This window comes from Salvelinus fontinalis, chromosome 10 (assembly GCF_029448725.1).
Source record: "Salvelinus fontinalis isolate EN_2023a chromosome 10, ASM2944872v1, whole genome shotgun sequence".
NCBI lineage: Eukaryota > Metazoa > Chordata > Actinopteri > Salmoniformes > Salmonidae > Salvelinus > Salvelinus fontinalis.
In genome coordinates this window covers 21,197,495-21,220,353 of record NC_074674.1, presented here as the reverse complement: position 1 = coordinate 21,220,353, position 22,859 = coordinate 21,197,495, and the positions used below count along the sequence as shown (strand labels likewise).

The 22,859-nt window shown below is 44.6% G+C and overlaps 1 protein-coding gene across 1 annotated transcript in view; it reads right to left on the bottom strand.

The window, feature by feature from the left end:
• Positions 1 to 16,741, bottom strand: part of LOC129863804 (LHFPL tetraspan subfamily member 2a protein) — a 61,384-nt gene extending 44,643 nt beyond the window's left edge. Inside the window, exon 1 of the mRNA XM_055936069.1 lies at positions 16,328 to 16,741. The gene's annotated coding sequence lies outside the window, so the exon portion shown is untranslated. The remainder of the gene's footprint in view (positions 1 to 16,327) is intronic.
• Between the last annotated feature and the right edge of the window lie 6,118 nt (positions 16,742 to 22,859).

Genomic DNA, 22,859 nt, shown 5'->3' with positions numbered 1-22,859 from the left:
GGGCCTGCAGCCTTGCGAGGGTTAACACGTTTAAATGTTTTACTCACGTTGGCTGCAGTGAAGTAGAGTCCACAGGTTTTGGTAGCGGGCCATGTCAGTGGCACTGCATTGTCCTCAAAGCGAGCAAAGAAGTTGTTTAGTCTGTCTGGGAGCAAGACATCCTGGTCCGCGACGGGGCTGGTTTTCTTTTTGTAATCCGTGATTGACTGTAGACCCTGCCACATACCTCTTGTGTCTGAGCCGTTGAGTTGCGACTCTACTTTGTCTCTATACTGACGCTTAGCTTGTTTGATTGCCTTGCGGAGGGAATAGCTACACTGTTTGTATTCGGTCATGTTTCCGGTCACCTTGTCCTGGTTAAAAGCAGTGGTTCGCGCTTTCAGTTTCGCGCGAATGCTGACATCAATCCACGGTTTCTGGTTTGGGAATGTTTTAATAGTTGGTGTCGGTACGACATCGCCGATGCACTTGCTAATGAACTCGCTCACCGAATCAGCGTATTCGTCAATGTTGTTGTTTTACGCAGTGTGGAACATATCCCAATCCACGTGATCGAAGCAATCTTGAAGCGTGGAATCAGATTGGTCGGACCAGCGTTGAACAGACCTGAGCGCGGGAGCTTCCTGTTTTAGTCTCTGTCTATAGGCTGGGAGCAACAAAATGGAGTCGTGGTCAGCTTTTCCGAAAGGAGGGTGGGGGAGGGCCTTAAATGCGTCGCGGAAGTTAGAATAACAATGATCCAGGGTTTTACCAGCCCTGGTAGCACAATCGATATGCTGATAGAATTTAGGGAGTCTTGTATTCAGATTAGCCTTGTTAAAATCCCCAGCTACAATGAATGCAGCCTCAGGATATGTGGTTTCTAGTTTACATAGAGTCAAATAAAGTTTGTTCAGGGCCGTCGATGTGTCTGCTCGGGGGGGAATATATATGGCTGTGATTATAATCAAAGACAATTCTCTTGGTAGATAATGCGGTCGACATTTGATTGTGAGGAATTCTAAGTCAGGTGAACAGAAGGACTTGAGTTCCTGTATGTTGTTATGATCACACCAAGAGTGCTGTGTGTGTCTGTGCGTGCGCGTGTGTGTTGCCCACAAGCGACCACACACAGAGACAGATTACATCAGCTTGCAATGATGACTCTAATAGCTGAGCAGAGTAGAGTAGAGTAGAGGCTGTGGAGTTGCACAGATGGCTGGGCAGCATCAGCCTAACAATGAGGACCTGTCTCTCTCCCTGCTAGGCCAGCTACTGCCTGATGGAAAATATCTGACCACAAACACATCTGTAACAAAGACACAGTACCTTCCAGCAGCACACTACTCTACTTGCCAGGATAGGAGAGGAGAGGGTGGTTATGAACTCAATGACTGGGGGGCTTCTGGCTTGTGTGCTGCTTAGTTGACTTCATTGTTCCAACTGAGAGAATGAGCTGACTTTCCTGATTGCATGCAGCCAAGGCAGGAGAACAGAGCATAAATATGCAACACAATACGACAGCAGAGGCAGAGACACACACACACACACACACACACACACACACACACACACACACACACACACACCTAGTGAATACATTTGGCTTGCAGATTTAAAGAGTGCTGTGAATATGGGTCCCTGATGCCTGGAGTCAGGGAGAGACTAAAGCATGAACCAAGAATCTCACTGCCGATAGACTGCTGATAGGTTCCTATCAAAGTGGGAGGCCGTTCCTTCTCTTGCTAGAACAAAAGCGATACCTGCTGCGTGCCGATCCAGTAGCCGTTTCTACATGTAGAATTGCAATGCTTGTCTATGGCCAACAACTTGACAACAAAAAGGAAAAAAAGAGGGCATTTTCTCCGTACATCCACGGCTAAATGTCATGAGCCAGTCACATGTCATATGCAATTTGCATATACTCCAGAATGTTATGAAGAAGGACCAGATGAATTGCAATTAATTGCAAATTCCCTCTTTGCTATGCAAATGAACTGAATCCCCCAGAAACATTTCCACTGCATTTCAGCTCTGCCACAAAAGGACCAGCTGACATCATGTCAGTGATTCTTTCGTTAACACAGGTGTAAGTGTTGACGACGACAAGGCTGGAGATCACTCTGTCATGCTGATTGAGTTCGAATAACAGACTGGAAGCTTTAAAAGGAGGGTGGTGCTTGGAATTATTGTTCTTCCTCTGTCAACCATGGTTACCTGCAAGGAAACACGTGCCATCATCATTGCTTTGCACAAATAGGGCTTCACAGGCAAGGATATTGCTGCCAGTAAGATTACACCTAAATCAACGATTTATCAGATCATCAAGAACTTCAAGGAGAGTGGTTCAATTGTTGTGAAGAAGGCTTCAGGGCGCCCAAGAAAGTCCAGCAAGCGCCAGGACCGTCTCCTAAAGTTGATTCAGCTGCGGGATCGGGGCACCACCAGTACAGAGCTTGCTCAGGAATGGCAGTAGGCAGGTATGAGTGCATCTGCACGCACAGTGAGGAGAAGACTTTTGGAGGATGGCCTGGTGTCAAGAAGGGCAGCAAAGAAGCCACTTCTCTCCAGGAAAAACATCAGGGACAGACTGATATTCTGCAAAAGGTACAGGGATTGGACTGCTGAGGACTGGGGTAAAGTCATTTTCTCTGATGAATCCCCTTTCCGATTGTTTGGGGCATCCGGAAAAAAGCTTGTCCGGAGAAGACAAGATGAGCGCTACCATCAATCCTGTGTCATGCCAACAGTAAAGCATCCTGAGACCATTCATGTGTGGGGTTGCTTCTCAGCCACGGGAGTGGGCTCACTCACAATTTTGCCTAAGAACACAGAATAAATGAATAAAGTATGGTACCAACACATCCTTAGAGAGCAACTTCTCCCAACCATCCAGGAACAGTTTGGTGACGAACAATGCCTTTTCCAGCATGATGGAGCACCTTGCCATAAGGCAAAGTGATAACTAAGTGGCTCGGGGAACAAAACATCGATATTTTGGGTCCATGGCCAGGAAACTCCCCAGACCTTAATCCCATTGAGAACTTGTGGTCAATCCTCAAGAGGTGGGTGGACAAACAAAAACCCACAAATTCTGACAAACTGCATTGATTATGCAAGAATGGGCTGTCATCAGTCAGGATGTGGCCCAAAAGTTAATTGACAGCATGCCAGGGTGGATTGCAGAGGTCTTGAAAAAGAAGGGTCAACACTGCAAATATTGACTCTTTGCATCAACCTCATATAATTGTCAATAAAAGCCTTAGATAGATAATAATAAAATAAGGAAATCAATTCAAATAGTCCGGGTACCCATTTGATTAACTGTTCAGCAGTCTTACTGCTTCAAAGTAGAATCTGTTAAGGATTTTGCCTGTGCTTAACTCTATTGCGTTTAATTTCCCCTTCAAAAAAACTCCCTAGTCCTTGCCGATGACAAGCATACCCATAACATGATGCAGCCACCACCATGCTTAAAAATATGAAGAGTGGTACTCAGTGATGCGTCGTGATTTGCCCGAAACATAACGCTTTGTATTAATTTCTTTCCCAATTTCTTCCCCATTTTTTTTTTGCAGTTTTGCTTTACTGCCTTATTGCAAACAGGATGCATGTTTTGGAATATGTCACTAGTTAAATCCACTTCACGCAGTGTAGATGAAGGGGAGGAGATTAAAGAAGGATTTTTAAGCCTTGAGACATCTGAAACATTGATTGTGTATGTGTGCCATTCAGAGGGTGAATTGGCAAGACAAAATATTTAAGTGCCTTTGAACGGAGTATGGTAGTAGGTGCCATGCGCACCGGTTTGTGTCAAGAACTGCAACGCTGCTGGGTTTGTCACCCTCAACAGTTTTACAATGTGTATCAAGAATGGTCTACCACCCAAAGGACATCCAGACAACTTGATACAACTGTGGGAAGCATTAGAGTCAACATGGGCCAGCATCTCTATGGAACGCTTTCGACACCTTGTGGAGTCCATGCCCTGAAGAATTGAGGCTGTTCAGAGGGGAAAAGGGGGGGGGTGCAACTCAATATTAGGAAGGTGTCCTTAATGTTTTGTACACTCAGTGTATGTGTGGGGTACAGAGATGAGGTAGTCATTTAAAAATCATGTTAAACACTATGAGTTCATGCAACTTATGAGGCCTGTTAAGCAAATGTGTACTTCTTAATTTATTTAGGCTTGCCATAACAAAGGGTTTGAATACTCATTGACTCAAGACATTTCAGCTTTTCATTTTTTGTAAACTTTTAAAAAATTTCAAAAACATAATTCACCTTTATGGGATACTGTGTGTAGGCCAGTGACACAAAATCACAATTTAATCAATTTTAAATTCAGGCTGTAACACAACAAAATGTGGAAAAAGTTAAGGGGTGTGAATACTTTCTGAAGGCACTGTACTACTGTAGCCTCACAGGACAGGAGACATTTTGTCATTTTTATTAGGATCCCCATTAGCTAACGCCGTAATGCTAGCTAATCTTCCTGGGGTCCAACACCAAATAACAAGACATTACAAACGACCACAAATCAAGACTTCACAAACATTCAACAAGTAGACAATACAGATAATTAAAATACCTGACAGGAAACACATTTAACATTCAGTTGATACTTTCTATTTCCTGTCCAGTCATATGGTCTATCACATTAGATGTTCTTTTATTTTTTTCTTGAAGGTGGATTTACTTTTTGCCTGAGAAATATTGATTGGTAAAAAGTTCCATTCAGCTATGGCTCTATATAAAACTGTAGATTTAAGGAGATTTGTCCTTGGCTTGGGTTGTCTTAGCTGCCCTGAATTTGCCTGTCTGGTTTGGTGGTTATGCGTGTTGCTAGTATGTACTAACTGGCCTGAAAAGTTACTGTGTTTTTTGGAAAAATATAAAATTCCTAAAGAAAATCAGAAGACTGGATAGTAATTTGTTTTCAACGTGAGGCCATGAGAGATTCTGATGCATTTGGATAATATTCATATGGCTAGAGCAATGGACAGCTAATCTGGCTGCCCTGTTTAGAACCATTTGGAGCTTTTTAACTGGACAGTACTCCAGTTAAAAAGTGTGATAGGACCAGTGATTGAATCAAAGTAGAGTAGAGCATTGCAGGTTTACAGACAATGGAAGGAGGGAGGGGTTAACAGGGAATGAGGGAGGAGAGAGAGGAAGATGAGCTTGAGGTGAAGCTGAAACTGTGTCAGTTCCTTCTGTGTTTGTTTAGTAACTGAAAGTGTGTCAGTGCCCGGCTGTCCTTTACAGCACCTGAGATTTCACCAAACAGGATGCATCTGTTGATTAGGAGAGGAGAGGCTGTACAGTGGTGATATAATTGCTTTGGCTAATTCCAGCTAAATTCAATTAGTCCTGTATTCATGAGACAGAGGGATATGAGTTCTGGGGCCTTGGGACACTGTGCTGTTTTATGTGGGTTTAACTGGACGTACGGTCAGTGCCAAACAATCAGACTGAACCTGTCTCTGTCGGTTATTGGTTCAGAACTCACAGTTTGTCCTTGGCCAGTCTAACATGAACAATTGGAGGCATGTGCATGGGTGAGTGTGTGTGTGCGCGCCTGCATTTGTCTATAGTCCCCTAGGTGCTGTATCATTATATCCCGCCCCCTGTCCGGTCCGGTGTGACAGCTCTCCAGTCACCTGCAGCAGCAGCAGCTAACCCTGGAGCCTCTTTCTTGCTGTAACAAATGCGTTCCCAGCTGCACACACCATTAATCCTGCACTATTCATTACATGCATTACACAGAGAGACCTGGTACACACCATTAACCTGGCCTATACACAGTGACCGGGGCCCTTGACTTCCATTTAAACAGTGGGCCTTATTCACTCAAAATACAATATCAAAACACTAGCTTTCCATGCTTCTTGCACTGAGAATATGATTATATTTGGATTGATTAGCCATAAAAGGAAATCAATAGAAAAATATGAGCTATGTGAAACTATACAAAACTCAACTACTTTAATTCAATATAAGACTGTTGGTTGGTTAACCTTAGCCCTGACACTTCCACATCGACCCTTTGATTAAATAGTGCCCAATGTGTGTAAGTCATTATCACCTATTGAGTCAGATACCCTTCAGCACCTAACTAGCAGACCCTGGTTTACAGTTGGAACTAACTCATAGACTTAGATCTCTCGCACCTCACTGAAACACCGTACGGCTTGAAAAATCATCTAACACTAGTCTGAAGGAGGACAGCCTGTTTTTAGCACAACTTAGTGGGCCAAGAGGAGAGAGAGAAAGAGACAGATCCCCCAACCAAGGATGGCCTATAGCAGCACCTAGATATTCTGCACAGATTCTGTCAGATCTGGGCCCTGACATTAAATCTCAGTAAGACTGGTGTTCCAAAAAAGGTCCAGTTGCTAGTACCACAAATACAAATTCCATCTAGACACCGTTGGCCTAGAGCACACAAAAAACGATACCTACCTCGGCCTAAACATCAGCACCACAGGTAACTCCCACAAAGCTGTGAACGATCTAAAAGACAAGGCAAGAAGGGCCTTCTACGCCATCAAAAGGAACATAAAATTAGAATTTGGCTAAAAATACTTTTGGGTTGTGAGGTCCGGGCTCCGCTCACACATCAATAATTCACAAAATGGAACGAACACCAAATGGAGACTATGAATTCTGCAAAAACATCCTCCGTGTACAATGTAAAATACCAAATAATGCATGCAGAGCAGAATTTGACCAATCCCCGCTAATTATCAAAATCCAAAAAAGAGACGTTAAATTCTACAACCACCTAAAAGGAAGCGATTCCCTAACCTTACATAACAAAGCCATCACCTACAGAGAGATGAATGTAGAGAACAGTCCCCTAAGCAAGCTGGTCCTGGGGCTCTGTTCACAAACACAAACAGACCTCACAGAGCCCCAGGACAGCAACAGCAACACAATTAGACCCAACCAAATCAGAGAAAACAAAAAGATAATTACTTTACACATTGGAAAGAATTTACCAAAAAACAGAGTAAACTGGAATGCTATTTGGCCCTAAACAGAGAGTAAACAATGGAAGAATACCTGACCACTGTGACTACGTACAGACTCAGTGAGCATAGCCTTGCTATTGAGAGAGGCCGCTGTAGGCAGCCTGGCTCTCAAGAGAAGACACTGCCCAAAAAACGAGGTGGAAACTGAGCTGCACTTGTATGCTAAATGTATGACCATATTAGAGACACAATATTTCCCTCAAATTACACAGAACCACAAATAATTTGAAAACAAACACAATTCTGATCAACTACACTGTGGGTAAAATACCACAGTGTACAATCACAGCAGCAAGATTTGTGACCTGTTGCCACAAGAAAACAAACACCAGTGTAAATACAACCCATATTTCTGTTTTTTTATTTTCCTTTTTGCACTTGAACTATTTGCACATTGTTATAACACTGTATATATACATAATATGACATTTGAAATGTCTCTATTCCTTTGGAACTTCTGTGAGCGTAATGTTTACTCTTAATTTTTTATTGTTTATTTCACTTTTGTATGATCTATTTCTATCTCGCTTTGGCAATGTTAACATATATTTCCCATGCTAACAAAGCCATTTGAATTGAACAGAGAGAGAGGGGGGGGGGGGGGGGGGAAGACAGAGACCGCTATGGCACTTGGTTTGCGACTGTGGCGTTACGATGGCCCTAGCTGCTGGTGATAATGACTGCTGAAGGCTTGCCAATCCAAACTGAAGTGGAGTAGTCATGGTAACAGGGAAAGCCAGGTCCTAAACAGAAGAGGACAGTTCAGTCATAAACTAACTGTTAGCTAGAAAAGAGTTTGGTCAGCGCTTGGTTAGACTTCTTGTGTCACGTCCTGACCATAGAGAGTCCTTATTTTCTATGGTGGAGTAGGTCAGGGCGTGACTGGGAGGTCAGTCTAGTTTATATTTTCTATGTGGGGTTCTAGTTTCATTTGTCTACGTTGGTGATTTGTATGATTCCCCAATTAGAGGCAGCTGGCAATCGTTGTCTCTAATTGGGGATCATATTTAAGTAGCATTTTTTCCCCCCTGTGTTTTGTGGGATATTGTTTATGGGTAGTTGTATGTCAGCACTCCATTGTCGTCACGTTTCGTTCTTGCTTTATTGTTTTGTGTGTTTCACTAAATAAAGATGTGGAACCCAGATCACGCTGCAGTTTGGTCTGAGTATGCTTCCAACGATCGTGACAGAATATCCCACCACAACAGGACCAAGCAGCGTGCCCAAGAGGAGAGTGTAACATGGACTTGGGAAGAGATCCTGGATGGGAAGGGATCCTGGACTTGGGAGGAAATCCTTGCAGGACAGGATCGCCTTCCTTGGCAGGAGACGCAAGGAGAGAAGGGAGGACAGTGACAATGCCGGGGTTTGCGGCCACAGAGATAGGCCAAAGGACAGCCCAATGTTTTTGTTGGGGGGGGGGGGGGGGGGGGGGGGGGGGCACATGGGGTGGTCGGTGGAACCGGGGAGTGAGCCAGAGCCTGTGTGGGAGTCGATAGAAGAAGGTAATGAGAGATACCGGAGAGAGGTTGTGGAAAGGAGTATGCTGCAGCGCAGGCGCGTTTGAAAAGGGCCTTCTCAACCCGGCACCATCTGTGCCAGCTCTACGCACCAAGTCTCCAGTACGCCTTCACAGCCCACTACGTCCTGTGCCAACTCCTTGTTAAAGTTCCAGAACAATTGATGCCGGCTATACTCACCAGGTCTCCAGTGCGCCTTCACAGCCCAGTACGTCCTGTGCCAGCTCCTTGCACTTGCCGTGCGAAGTGTGTTAAAGTTCCGGTACAATTGATGCCGGCTATACGCATCAGGTCTCCAGTACGCCTCCACAGCCCAGTACGTCCTGTGCCAGCTCCACGCACCAGGCCTCAAGTGCGCCTCCCTTGTCCGGTGCGTCCTGTGCCTGTTCCCCGCACTCGCCCTGAGGTGTGTGTCACCAGTCCGGTGCTACCTGTGCCGGCCCCACGCATCAGGCCTCCAGTGCGTCTCCCCAGTCCAGAGCATCCGGCGACGATTCCCAGTCCAGAGCTTCCGGTGACATTTCACAGTCCGGAACCTCCAGAGAGACGGTCCACGGTCCGGAACCTCCAGAGAGACGGTCCACGGTCCGGAACCTCCAGAGAGACGGTCCACGGTCCGGAACCTCCAGAGAGACGGTCCACGGTCCGGAACCTCCAGAGAGACGGTCCACGGTCCGGAACCTCCAGAGAGACGGTCCACGGTCCGGAACCTCCAGAGAGACGGTCCACGGTCCGGAACCTCCAGAGAGACGGTCCACGGTCCGGAACCTCCAGAGAGACGGTCCACGGTCCGGAACCTCCAGAGAGACGGTCCACGGTCCGGAACCTCCTGAGACGGTCCACGGCCCGGAACCTCCTGAGACGGTCCAAGGTCCAGAACCTCCAGCTCCAGGGCAGGGGCCTTCCACTGCGCCAATGCCCAGTCCAGACACGGCGTCCAGTCCCACTCCATGGCAGGAGTCTTCCTCTGCACCGATGTCCAGGCCAGGGCTGGTGTCCAGTCCCGCTCCATGGCAGGAGCCTTCCTCGGCATCTAGGTCCAGTCCAGGCACAGTGTTCAGCCTGGGTCCATGGCTGGATCCGCAAGATCAGCGGGTTCTTCGGCCTGCACCAGAGCCGCCCCCGATGCTGGCGGATCCGCGGGATGAGCGGGTTCTTCGTCCCGCACAAGAGCCGCCACCGATGCTGGCAGATCCGCGGGATGAGCGGGTTCTTCGTCCCGCACCAGAGCCGCCTCCAATGCTGGCAGATCCGCGGGATAAGAGGGTTCTTCGTCCTGCACCAGAGCCGCCACCGTCACTAGACCCCCCCCCCCCCCCAACCCTCCCTTTTGGTTTCAGGTTCTGCGGCCAGAGTCCGCACCTTTGGGGTGGGGGGGGGGGTACTGTCACGTCCTGACCATAGAGAGTCCTTATTTTCTATGGTGGAGTAGGTTAGGGCGTGACTGGGGTGTTAGTCTAGTTTATATTTTCTATGTGGGGTTCTAGTTTCATGTTTCTATGTTAGTGATTTGTATGATTCCCAATTAGAGGCAGCTGGTAATCGTTGTCTGTGTTTTGTGGGATATTGTTTATGGGTAGTTGTATGTCAGCACTCCATTGTCATCACGTTCGCTTGGTCTTTTTTGTTTTGTTTCGCTAAGTTTCATTTTCTAATAAATTATGTGGAACTCTACATCCGTTGCACCTTGGTCTGATAATTATTCTAGCGAACGTGACATCTTGACCTCTACTGGAGGGGGGAGTTGATTTCTGTACCACAGTGAACAGTTCTATCTTTCAGATGTTAACCAGCTCCGAACGAAAACACATAACATTCATATCACAAAGCCTGCCGAACCACTACAATCATGTAGCCTGTCCTCTTCAACACCAGTACCAAACCCAACTCAAGGCACGTTGTTCATAAACAGACGCACACCATATGATAATCTCCTTATCACCAGGCGCAGAGGGCCAGGTGTTTCTGATTGGCTGTAATCCCTCTCTTCATTAGCATACAGCTGCGAGGCCGAGGCCCGGGTAACTTGAGTTCCAGCCAATCAATATCCATAAACCCCGGACAGAACGTCTGCTGCCACGGCAACCTAAGGATGGCTGAAAGGATCCTTCTACAAGGAACTCAGAATCCATAAAGGAAAGAATGTCCATTGTCCTCAAGTGTCATATCGGCAAAAAGGGAACCAGTTTTAGTGGATCACCGGACTAGTATGTTACATGTTGGCTACACTGAGCATGTTACATGCAGAAATAAGAGATCGGCACATTACTTCCCGCACAAAGTGGAAATACAAACAGCTAATCTGAATCTAATTTCTATGATAGACCAGCTGGGAACTGATGTCCGTCTGTCCCTAGTTCCATGAGACTGACCCATTGACAGACACAATGGGACAAAACCCCAACTCGCCTCTGCTTGTTCAGCCAGACAGACTGGAACCTCCCCGGTCCTGCCCTCTAACCTCCTCCCTCACCCACCTCCCCACCCACCCTCCCTCCTGTCAGTCAGTCTCCGGATATCTTATTCTTAGAGAGAGAGAGAGAGAGAGAGAGAGAGAGAGAGAGAGAGAGAGAGAGAGAGAGAGGAGAGAGAGAGGAGAGAGAGAAAGAGAGCGAGAGAGAGAGGAGAGAGAGAAAGAGAGTGAGAGAGAAAGAGAGAGAGAGGAGAGGAGAGAGAGAAAGAGAGCGAGAGAGAGAGAGGAGAGAGAGAGAGGAGAGAGAGAGGAGAGAGAGAAAGAGAGCGAGAGAGAAAGAGAGAGAGAGGAGAGAGGAGAGAGAGGAGAGAGAGAAAGAGAGCGAGAGAGAGAGAGGAGAGAGAGAGGAGAGAGGAGAGGGAGAAAGAGAGCGAGAGAGAAAGAGAGAGAGAGAGGAGAGAGAGAGAGGAGAGAGGAGAGAGAGAAAGAGAGCGAGAGAGACTTGAAATGTTTTTATCTTGTTCAAACCTTTGTGATGTAATGTTTACTGTTAATTTCCAACAGTTTTTTGTTGATATTATTTTGTGTCTTCTCACTTTTGTTTATTGTGTATTTCACTTGCTTTGGCAATGTAAACATATGTTTCTCATGCCAATAAAGCCCCTTTGAATTGAATTGAAAGAGAGAGACAGAGAGACAGAGAGAGAGACAGAGAGAGAGACAGAGAGAGAGACAGAGAGAGAGACAGAGAGAGAGACAGAGAGAGAGACAGAGAGAGAGACAGAGAGAGAGACAGAGAGAGAGACAGAGAGAGAGAGAGAGAGAGAGAGAGAGAGAGAGAGAGAGAGAGGGAGGGGGTAGTTCTTTGTTATTGTGTGAGCCCCTCCCTGCTGGTTTCCCAGTAAAGGGACCAGGCTGGGGGCCGGTAGGCGCCAAGAGGGGGTCGGGAGTGTCTGATGTACCCCCAGCAGAGCCTCATCTCCGGGAGCCACATGAGCCCAAAGGACGGTGGGAGAAGAGGGAGAATGTGTCAGAGAATGAAAGAGTGTAAAGCAAAGTACACTCAGGGAAAGGGAGAGAAATAGAGGAGAGAAGACAGATTCACTCCGACGCTGCCTAATCTTAACAGTGTGCATGACTGAGAGAGAGAGAGAGAGAGCAGAGGAGAAAGAGAGCGAGAGAGAGAGAGCGGAAGAGAGACTGAGCGGCTGAGACAGAGAAAGAATGTGGTATTCACTATTCTATACAGTTCTACACATTACTATGATCTGTGGAAGACGGCTCTGAGGAGGATGAATTCTACAAAGAAACTCTTTACTTCTTTCGCCCGTCATGGAAAGACTCCATCACCTTAACTGCTTCCACTCCTTTGGCCCTTTACACAGCAATGATCCGGTATACAACCACTGTAAAGCATTTACACAGTGTGTCCACACACACACCCACTTTAGGCAGAAACAAAAAGACATCCTACCGCCCTACTTTTCCACTGTGCTCTGCTGACTAAAATCGTGTGACACTTTTCCATCCAGAGCCTACTGTAGGAGAGCATCTCTCAACCCTCCCAACTCTCTGTGGGTCTATAAAAGCCCTCGGACAGACAGGCGGCTGCTTTTAATTCAATCCCAAAGTCTCCTTTCGGGAGGCTGTGACGGAAAACCTCCTAACGTAATGTGACCTAGTTAGTCAGTCAGTAGGTCCGCCTGCCCGTGTTCCAACGCAGCCCTCCTCAAAGTCACTACGGTGGTTTCACTGTCAATTAACTGATCTTCGGGAAACAAAAGGACGTTGAAAAAAATCTTCCTTTTGCATGTTGGATTGCTTAGAGGGTTCCTGGGGGTTGTTGTTGAAAGGCTTCTAGCCCACTGACTTGCACACAAACATCAAAGAATATCGTAGAGTGGGTCAAAGAAAAAAACAAAGACTATGTCAAAACCAGATGCTGCAGTGAATCAGTGAAAGTGAAACTTCTCTTCTTTTACTCAGTCCCCCTCCTGCATCTGTAACATGTTAGTTTGAAGCAGTATGATGCAAACAGTGGTTGAAGTGGCTGACCAGTACTGAAAAAAACAGAAACTCTAACCTACTGCTTGAGTAACAGCATCTCTTATAGAACACCAGCTCTAAACCACAAACCCTGGTATGGTAAAATAAGAATTAAAGTCGAGTACGACGTATTACTGCAACCCTTTTCATTCCCCTCCAGGCAATCTGATGCAAACCAAACAGCCATGTTATAAGGCCTATCTCCTCTAGTAGTGAGTAGTGGGGTCCTGTTGTGCCAAACTGTACACCAGATGTGGATCCCTGCCTCCACACTACAGCCTGACCCCTGACCCCACAGATTCCATTTAATCAGCCAATTTCACAGGCCTGTCACACCGAGCCTGTGGTCCAGCCTCGGGTTTCACACACACACTGATAGAGAAAGGATCTGATTTCAGCTAAGAACCGCCTCCAAATACTCTGTACCGGTACCCCATGTAAATAGCCGCACTATTGTTATTTACTGCTGCTCTTTAATTATTTGTTACTTTTCTTTTTTTGTATTCTTCTTAAAACTGCATTGTTGGTTAAGGGCTTGTAAGTAAGCATTTCAGTGCTGTATTTGGCGCATGTGACAAATAAAATTGGATTTGAAATATTGATGTTAACTTAATCATTAGAGCAAATGTTTATATTTGGAAAAGGCCGGACCACTGGGGGCATTAAAAAGGTGTGCACCAAACCCTCAAATTGAAAGTCGCTTTAAGTGTCGCCGTGCCAAAGGGGAACATATTGACGAAAGCTATAAACTGAGGTCAGGGGCCTGGACTGATGACACACACATGTAGACAATGTCATCAAAGAGCAGAAAAGCTGAAGTTTGGAGAGCAGACTATGTGGTCTGTATGAACTGGTTGCCAGTCGAAGTCCGCAGAGTTTTTTTATATGACGTTAAAAGAATTGCCAACTGCACTCACATCACCAGGCAGGCCACAAAAAAAGCAGAGGTTGGTAAGATTTTTTCCACTCTTTGATAATTCACCATTCTGTTTAGGCAAAGGGGAGAAGAAGAAAAAAACAACAACATTAAAGAACTTTCCCGAAGCAACTGCTGCACTCCTAGCCTGCCAAGGCAGCCAGCAGGAGGAAGCGGCTATTTTCCCCTTTTCCTGAGGCCAGAGCTGAACCGAGCAGAACAGTGGAGCCTTCTCCAGCAGGCCTATAATGATTGAAGCCTGTTTGATTCCAGGTTTTTTTATTGGTCCAAACATGGAGCTCTGAGGGACACCACGTGCTTCGTCTCTCCAGCATTAACTACAGCCAGTCTTCCACTCCACAGCCGGTCTTCCAATGGCTGCCATCTTTATTCTTAGACACAGGTGAGTCCCCATTCAATGATGTGGCAACTTCTGACCAAGACCACACAATGACTGTGCTGCAGCATGCCACAGCCACGCATTCAGGGGTGGCTATAGCGTGACAATGAATGGTAGCATATTTAGCGATTTACTTTAAAGGTCCGGTCTTTCTAAATGTGTCTTGGGTATTTCATGCAAGTACTGTGACGGGAAACATAGAAAAGTAACAGAGACACCCTTCACACTAGGACTAGAACTGCTGCTACTCTATTATTATCTATGCGTTGTCACTTTAATAACTCTACCTATATGTACATATTACCTCGACTAACCGGTGCCCCCGGACATTGACTCTGTACCGGTACCCACTAGCCTCGCTATTGTTATTTTACTGCTGCTCTTTAATTACTTGTTCCTTTTATTTCTTATTTGTGTTTTTTTAAACTGCATTGTTGGTTGGGGGCTTGTAAGTAAGCATTTCAGTGTAAGGTTGTATTTGGCGCATGTGACTAATACAATTTGATTTGATTTGTTCTTAGGTGAATAGTTATTGATTCCCTACCGACTGCTGCTATAGACACTCCTTGAATGGCTGGAGCCTTGGGACAACAACAAGCATTCTCATCCAACACAGTGCCACATCCACTATTCACACAAATCAATATTTTACTGCAGCATTTCAGTTTGGATTCTTTAGACAATTGTATTGGCAGCCAACTCCCCCTGTAGAGCTATGGGCTGGCTAACTAAGGAAAGAGGAGAGGGCCAGGCTGGCCTATATAGCAGATCTCATATATGAGATGGTTTTCATGGGACACAATCTCTATATCACTGCTATTATGAGGTTGACAATACAGGGGTCCAATGGCTTCACCTTAGCCAGTAATATAATATTTCTTCCCCCCCAGGGCTCTCCCACACTTAGGCTTACAGAAGTGCACGCGCGCGCACACAGGTGGGATATGTTCTCAGGTTGTTGCTTTGAAGGGGGGAAGGGGGAGTAGGGTCAGAAACAACAACAAAAAACTTTAGCAAGTTGCCTATTTATGACCACTTCAGTCTCAAAAGCCCCTCTAGGAAAGATATGTCCTCTCCTTTTTTGACTTTTTTTTAGTTTGGCATGAATTAGTCCATCAGTTTGACAGGTCAGCATTCTAGTTGGGATATTCCACCAAAATCACAGTTCAGGGAGTTCCCTCTGAACCATTTAAGATCAGCCAAACTGGCCAGCCACTAGGTCAGAGAGAAAAGAGCTCCTTCTGACTCAGTGACAACTCCCCCGTCTGCATTTGTTTACATTATGAGTTGGATGTTTGCCAGGTATAAATAGGCTGTGTTTTTTTAATCAAATGTCGTTCATTCCCTTAGGAAAAAAGATTAGAGCGCAGTATACAACTGCAGTATGCTGCAAATACTGCCTTCAAAATAACACGTGTTTCTACTGCAGTCATTTTGCAGTGTAACTGCAGTTAAAGCGCAGTATAACTTCAGATCAACTGCATCTAAAATACAACAGTCCACTGCAGTTACTGCACTTTTACTGCAGTTTCAAACTGCTATCTTTTCTATTTCAAACTGCTATCTTTTCTTTGTAAGGGCAATATTTTTTGTTGTGCAGGCATATACCTTTTCTGTGTGTCCTATTATTGACGTGCAATTTGTTCAAAGTACATTTGACAGTTAATTTGACGGAAACCGCTGAAATAGCTCTCAGGCATACATACACAGGCATAATAACATTATGAAAACAGGCACCGCGCTGATTAGATCCGTATACAGAAAAATAATGGGAGAGTAGAATGTGAAACGTTGCCTGACAAACTATTCGTCAATCTGGTTTCCCCACAACGCCGAACCAGCAGCTCCCAGACAAATGAAAACAATTACATTTACTATGACATTTTCTCTAAAGTAATCTAACCATTGTTGAAAATACATTGTATATGAAATCAGTGTAAGTGAATAACGGGAATAGGCTATAGATGAAAAACGGATTGAATGGCAAAAGCAAAATAAATCATTCTCCCTACTTACGGGTAGGTTTTCCAAGTTTTGCAAAACGTCCAGCGATGAATATGGGCGCTTTCAATAAAAAAATCCAACTGGCGAAAAAACTTTTTTAAAAACACTATTTTTGCGTTACACGTTTCTTTGTGGATAATGCCGAGTGCTGCCTCTACCCACACGATTCCTTGGTCCAAGTGTATTTCTACTCCACGCGTTCTCTCTTTGACCACGAATGAGTGAGGCGCAAGCGGTTTTCTCCGGACCAGTCTGCTTACATCTGAGAGCGAGTGACGTTATTCTCGTGTTACCGTTTAATCTCTCTCTCTCTCTCTCGCTCTCTCTCTCTCTCTCTCTCTCTCATTACGTTTCATTAAAACTTTCTAGATTTACTGGAGGATGTTTGAGGGGAGGTATGCCCTGTTCTGTGTGCCCATATGTTTTAACCCTGCTCCATTCCTACATGATCTTATGCCATGCACACTCATGTCGCAGTTGTGTGGTCAACACAAGCCAATGTCATTCAGGTTGAACACTTCACATTCTTCAGAGGAGCCAGAGTATTTAGAGGTCATAGCCATATTACATGTATTACGGCAGTGAAAAAGGAAACACTGAAATCCTTGTTGAACCTAATTGACTTATGTGAAAGGTTGTACTGTGCCATCTCCCATTCACACATAGTCTCTAGTGTTTGTTGTCTGGTGGTCTGGTGTGTTTTAGTCCGAATGAATGGAGAGATGGAGCCCATTCATAGCAGATATCTCAGTTCAGATTTTGTGTATTAGTTGACATTGTGTGAAGTTTACAGGGCAGAGGAGTAGGGAGAATGGGCTGCTGTGACTGGAGAAAGGGACAACTGGTGCCAGGAACTCTCAAACTTATAATTGTGCTTCTTGAAATTTGAATGAAGCTGGGAAACAGTTACTGGTACAGGGACTTACTACTAAGCGCATTCAACCAAGGAGGTTTGAGGAAACCACATCCTAAAACCATCATCACAAGATTAAAATGGTTGACAGGTTTTTATAGTTAGCTACTTTGAGTAGTTTCCTTTAAAAAAAAAAATCTTCTTTTGATGAAAAAAACCAACACCCTCAAAATAGCTTGAAATAAAACCACCAAAAAGTGGCACTTTTGATGTAACTTTTGATGAAGAAGTTAACACACACACACACGCACGCACACACACACATCAAGGGCATTCTTGACACAGTCCTTGTGACAGCCGAGAGATAAGGGCAGTGGGCTGTCTCCAGCTCGGTTTGTTTACAGTGGAGCAGAGCTCTGTGTCTTTGTTATGACTACACACACACACACACACACACACACACACACACACATACACACCTGGAGGGCTTGGACGACCTAGCACTGAGCAAGTTCCTCTTCCTAAAAAAGCCTTACTGCTGGTAATTACTATTGTTTTACACAATGATGTGTGTGTGTGTGTGTGTGTGTGTGTTTGTGCATGTGTGTGTGCAGGGTTGTGTAGGTTACTTTCTAAATGTAATCCGTTACAGTTACTAGTTACCTGTACAAAACTGAAATCAGCTATGGAATTTTTAGATTACCCAAATTTAGTGACATAATCTGATTACTTCCAGTTACTTTTGGATTACTTTCCATTTAAGAGGCATTAGAAGAAGACAAAAATAATCCATCAAATGTGTTTGGTGTGTCATCATAGTGGTCTCTGACTTGTGCTCAGACTTGCTCATGTGGAACAAACTTAAACTTGTGCCTTTTTTCAATGTTTAACTGAATGTTAATTGAGAAAACAGAAAAGTGTCAATGTATTTTTTTGCAAACATCCTTTCTGAATTGAATAGTAATCCAAGAAGTAATAATCTAGTGTTTCAAAAGTATCTGTAATCTAATTACAATATTTTTTTTACTGGTAATGTCACTGATTTGTTTTTTGTAACCAGATTGCATGTAACTGATTACATGTAATCAGTTACTCCCCAACCCTGTTTGTGTGAGAACCAGATTACATGTTATCAGTTACTCCCCAACCCTGTGTGTGTGTGTGAGTGCGTGCGTGTAAACCAGTTGATGGATCTGTAGGATAATGTTTTCTGAGCGTTGGGTGTGATGAGCGCTTGGCCTGCGAGCGAGTGAGGCTCAAGGTCCAACACATTCCTGCCTGCATTGGTCAGTAAAGGATTTCTAATCTGTTTTCACAGGCAGGCAGGCTGCACAGACACACACACACACAAATACTCTTTGGAATCCCTCTCCCAGTCTGACTTCGCTATATGAGAGCTGAGAACTTCCCCAGGCTGGTGGATTTCAACCTTGTGGACATTCCAGAACAGAATCAAGGTGCGGCACACATTCTACTCCGCATGAAGTCATCGTGGAAACATCTGAGTCTGACACTGGCGAGGCCAACGAAGGCCACTGTCATATCTATCAGGGGCATCGGGGCCGAGGGGGATCTGATCTCTGGCTTAGCGTTACCACAGCTGATAAAACAAACGTGAGTGGTGGGCCTACATCAGAGAGAGAGAGTGTGTGTGCCAGGGTGAATCAGATGGGGTTGATTCAGCAAGGCCACATTGGAGAGACGTGTGTTTATCACACCCTAAGGCAGCCAGCAGCACAGTGTGAAACAAAGACACTGAGGGGAGGAGACCGACTATGACGACACTGTGGAGAAACACTTGTTCATAATGACGAGGAGAAGAGGGAGGGGCTTTGTGTTTTTGTTTAGGGGATAGCTAGTTCCTGTATAACAAGGGTGTCAAACTTAATCAGCTCAAGGGCCATATTGAAAAAAAAAAAATATTCACGGCCCAGATATAGCATATTGTGTTTATTTTTTTAAACAAAAAACAGTGCATACAACTGCCACCCAAACTGTCCATTGTTTTATTCTGAAAAATATGTCCCTTTATAATGTCCACTGAACAAAAATATAAACCCAAAATCTAAAGTGTTGGTCCCATGTTTCTCAAGCTGAAATCAAAGATCCCAGACATTTTTCACAGAAAAACCCTGTTAGTGAGCATTTCTCCTTTGCCGAGATAATCCATGTTATCTTGACATATCAAGAAGCTGATTAACAGAATGATCATTACACAGGTGCACCTTGTGCTGAGGACAAAAGTCCACTCTAAAATGTGCAGTTATAACAAAACACAATGTCACAGACGTCTCAAGTTTTGAGGGAGTGTGCAACTGGCATGCTGACTATAGGAATGTCCACCAGAGCTATTGCCAGATAATTTAATGTCATTTCCATACAAATCATTGCGTGCGCCGGATAGAAATGTGTCACGGGCCAGATTCTGCCTTGTTTGACACGTGTCATATAAAGTGTCAAATGTTTTCCTACCTGTGGTTTGAAGTTCACCTGAACAAAAAATGTATGTCATAAACTTCAATGAACTACTCTCTTCACATCAGAAAACAGAGCAAACGTTGAGTCAAATGTACAATTAATGCTGCAAAAGATTTAGGTAGACTAATGTTATTCGCTGCAGTATGGTTATTAGTGAATTTCCAGGAATTGGAAAACTTACTAACTGTATGTAAAATACGATGTGAAATCAGACCAAACTACTGAGGAACTCTTTGTAACAATATTCACAAGTGAGTCTGGGACGAGCAAAGACTCTACTTTCAAATGTCATGTCCCACCTCAACTCTTCAGTCCAAAGCTATTAGCTTCAGTATGGTGGTTTGTAATGAGAGGAACCATGAAGATGACCTGTAACCTTTGTGAGAGCAGCAGACAGAATCCCGCGCCGGTCTTGTAAAATCCCAAGCATGCAGAACGCGACAACGGTCTTGTCTTGCTACATTCTTAATCTTTGTTATTTTTTGTTGTTGTACTTTTTGCTACCTTTTCTCCCTAATTTCATGATCTCCAATTGGTAGTTACAGTCTTGTCCCATCGCTGCAACTCCCGTACGGACAATGACATTCCGGCTGGCTGGGACACAGCCCGGGATCAAACCCAGGTCTGTAGTGACACCTCTAGCACTGCGATGCAGTGCCTTACTTGCTGACTAGACTGGGTGTGCGCACGTTGATTTTGTCTATCCACACCAGATGCGATCAAGACACGCAGGTTGAAACATCAAAACAAACTCGGAACCAACTATATTAATTTGAGGACAGGTCGAAAATCAATAAACATTCATGGCAATTTAACTAGCTAGCTTGCTGTTGCTAGCTAATTTTTCCTGGGATAAACATTTGGTTGTTATTAATCCACAGATAAAAGGGTAAACCGAGTTCATTTTCAGTAATCTCTCCGTCAGACTTCTTATTTGGACTTTATATGACAGTGGGCAACCAACTTTAAGGTGCATTACCACCGCCAACTGGACTGGAGTGTGGACCTCAGTTCATCTTTCAATCCCCAACGTGGGTATATGCCCATAAAAACCAATGAGGAGGAGATGGGAGAGGTGGGACTTGCAGCGCGTCAAGTGTCACAAATAGAACCAAGTTCTATTTTAGTTCTAAGTAGACATGCGCGAGCGAGCAGTTTGTATGCAATGATTGAATAACATGTACAGTTGAAGTCGGAAGTTTACATACACCTTAGCCAAATACATTTAAACTCAGTTTTTAACAATTCCTGACATTTAACCCTGGTAAAAATTCCCTGTCTTAGGTCAGTTAGGATCACCACTTTATTTTAAGAATGTGAAATGTCAGAATAATATTAGAGAATGATTTATTTCAGCTTTTATTTCTTTCATCACATTCCCAGTGGGTCAGAAGTTTACATACACGCAATTCGTATTTGGTAGCATTGCCTTTAAATTGTTTAACTTGGGTCAAACGTTTTGGGTAGCCTTCCACGAGCTTCCCACAATAAGTTGGGTGAATTTTGGCCCATTCCTTCTGACAGTGGTGTAACTGAGTCAGGTTTGTAGGCCTCCTTGCTCGCACACACTTTATCAGTTCTGCCCATTCATTTTCTATAGGATTGAGGTCAGGGTTTTGTGATGGCCACTCCAATAACTTGACTTTGTTGTCCTTAAGCCATTTTGCCACAACTTTGGAAGTATGCATGGGGTCATTGTCCATTTAGAAGATCCATTTGCGACCAAGCTTAACTTCCTGGCTGATGTATTGAGATGTTGCTTCAATATATCCAAATAATTTTCCTCCTCATGATGCCATCTGTTTTGTGAAGTGCACCAGTCCCTCCTGCAGCAAACCACCGCCACAACATGATGCTGCCACCACGTGCGGAGGTCTTGGCTGATTTCTTTTGATTTTCCCATAATGTCAAGCAAAGAGGCACTGAGTTTGAAGGTAGGCCTTGAAATACATCCACAGATAAACCTCCAATTGACTCAAATGATGTCAATTAGCCTATCAGAAGCGTCTAAAGCCATGACATCATTTTCTGGAATTTTACAATCTGTTTAAAGGCACAGTCAACTTAGTGTATGTAAACTTCTGACCCACTGGAATTGTGATCCAGTGAATTATAAGTGAAATAATCTGTCTGTAAACAATTGTTGGAAAAATTACTTGCCAAAACTATAGTTTGTTAACAAGACATTTGTGGAGTGGATAAAAAAACAAGTTTTAAATGACTCCAACCTAAGCGTATGTAAAGTTCCCGACTTCAACTGTGTGTACATTTATTTTTGTAATGCGAGCGGTGTGGTCATTATGTTAGACCGCTGCACTACAGGAGACCTTCACCTTTATTCTGCCAGTTGTTCGCAGTAATGAGTGTCGGCTGTGAAAAGCAGACACACACTCAAGCGCTATACCCCATTTTCACTCTCACACACACACAATGGCAGGTAGAGTTACAGTTAAAAAGGCGCTTAATGAATGAAGGGAGAAAGGGATGAAAGAAGTGAGGAGTAAACAGCACAGTTAGGAGTGAGATGTGTGTGAGAGAGAAAAGGTAGTGGTGGTTAGTGGTGTAGTTAGTGATATCACAGGCCTGCTGCTGCTGTGTCAAATTGGAGTAATGGGAATGTTGAGGAGATACGTGGGAGGACTACACTCAAAACTAAACCAATGTTTAGCCACCAAAAGTGCTGTGCGTCTCCCTTCTGACATACAGAATATTTGAGGACGTCTTTCTTCCGTTTACTCTTTGACAAAGGATATATTGATGTGGTAAAAATCCGGGCCATGCAACTGTCATCTTTTGTGATTCCTAAACGTCACAGTTTGTCCCTCTCCTGCGGTCAATCAGCTCACATGACAGGCCAAGTGTCAACGGTCACGGTGGTGACCAGGCCGTCGGCCCTCTGCAGGCGGCGTTTCCTGTAACTACCCAGCATGCTGCTGGCCGGAGGGAGGTCAAAGGGCGGGGTCATAAAGTGTCTGTAGAGGAAATGCGTTTCTTAGAGATGGAAATGGTCACTGGGGGGAATGTGTGTACATCGGTTTGTCCTTCTGCACTAACAAGTGTACTACATAATAACACGATATTACGCTGAGAGGGTCTCACATGTTAATATATCATTGGCTCGTTGAACCATATTCTCTTTAGACACCTAGTAGCACAGAGTTAGAACGTCAAGTGAATCCAAACATCACACACACAAGGCCGCTCCCCGATAGT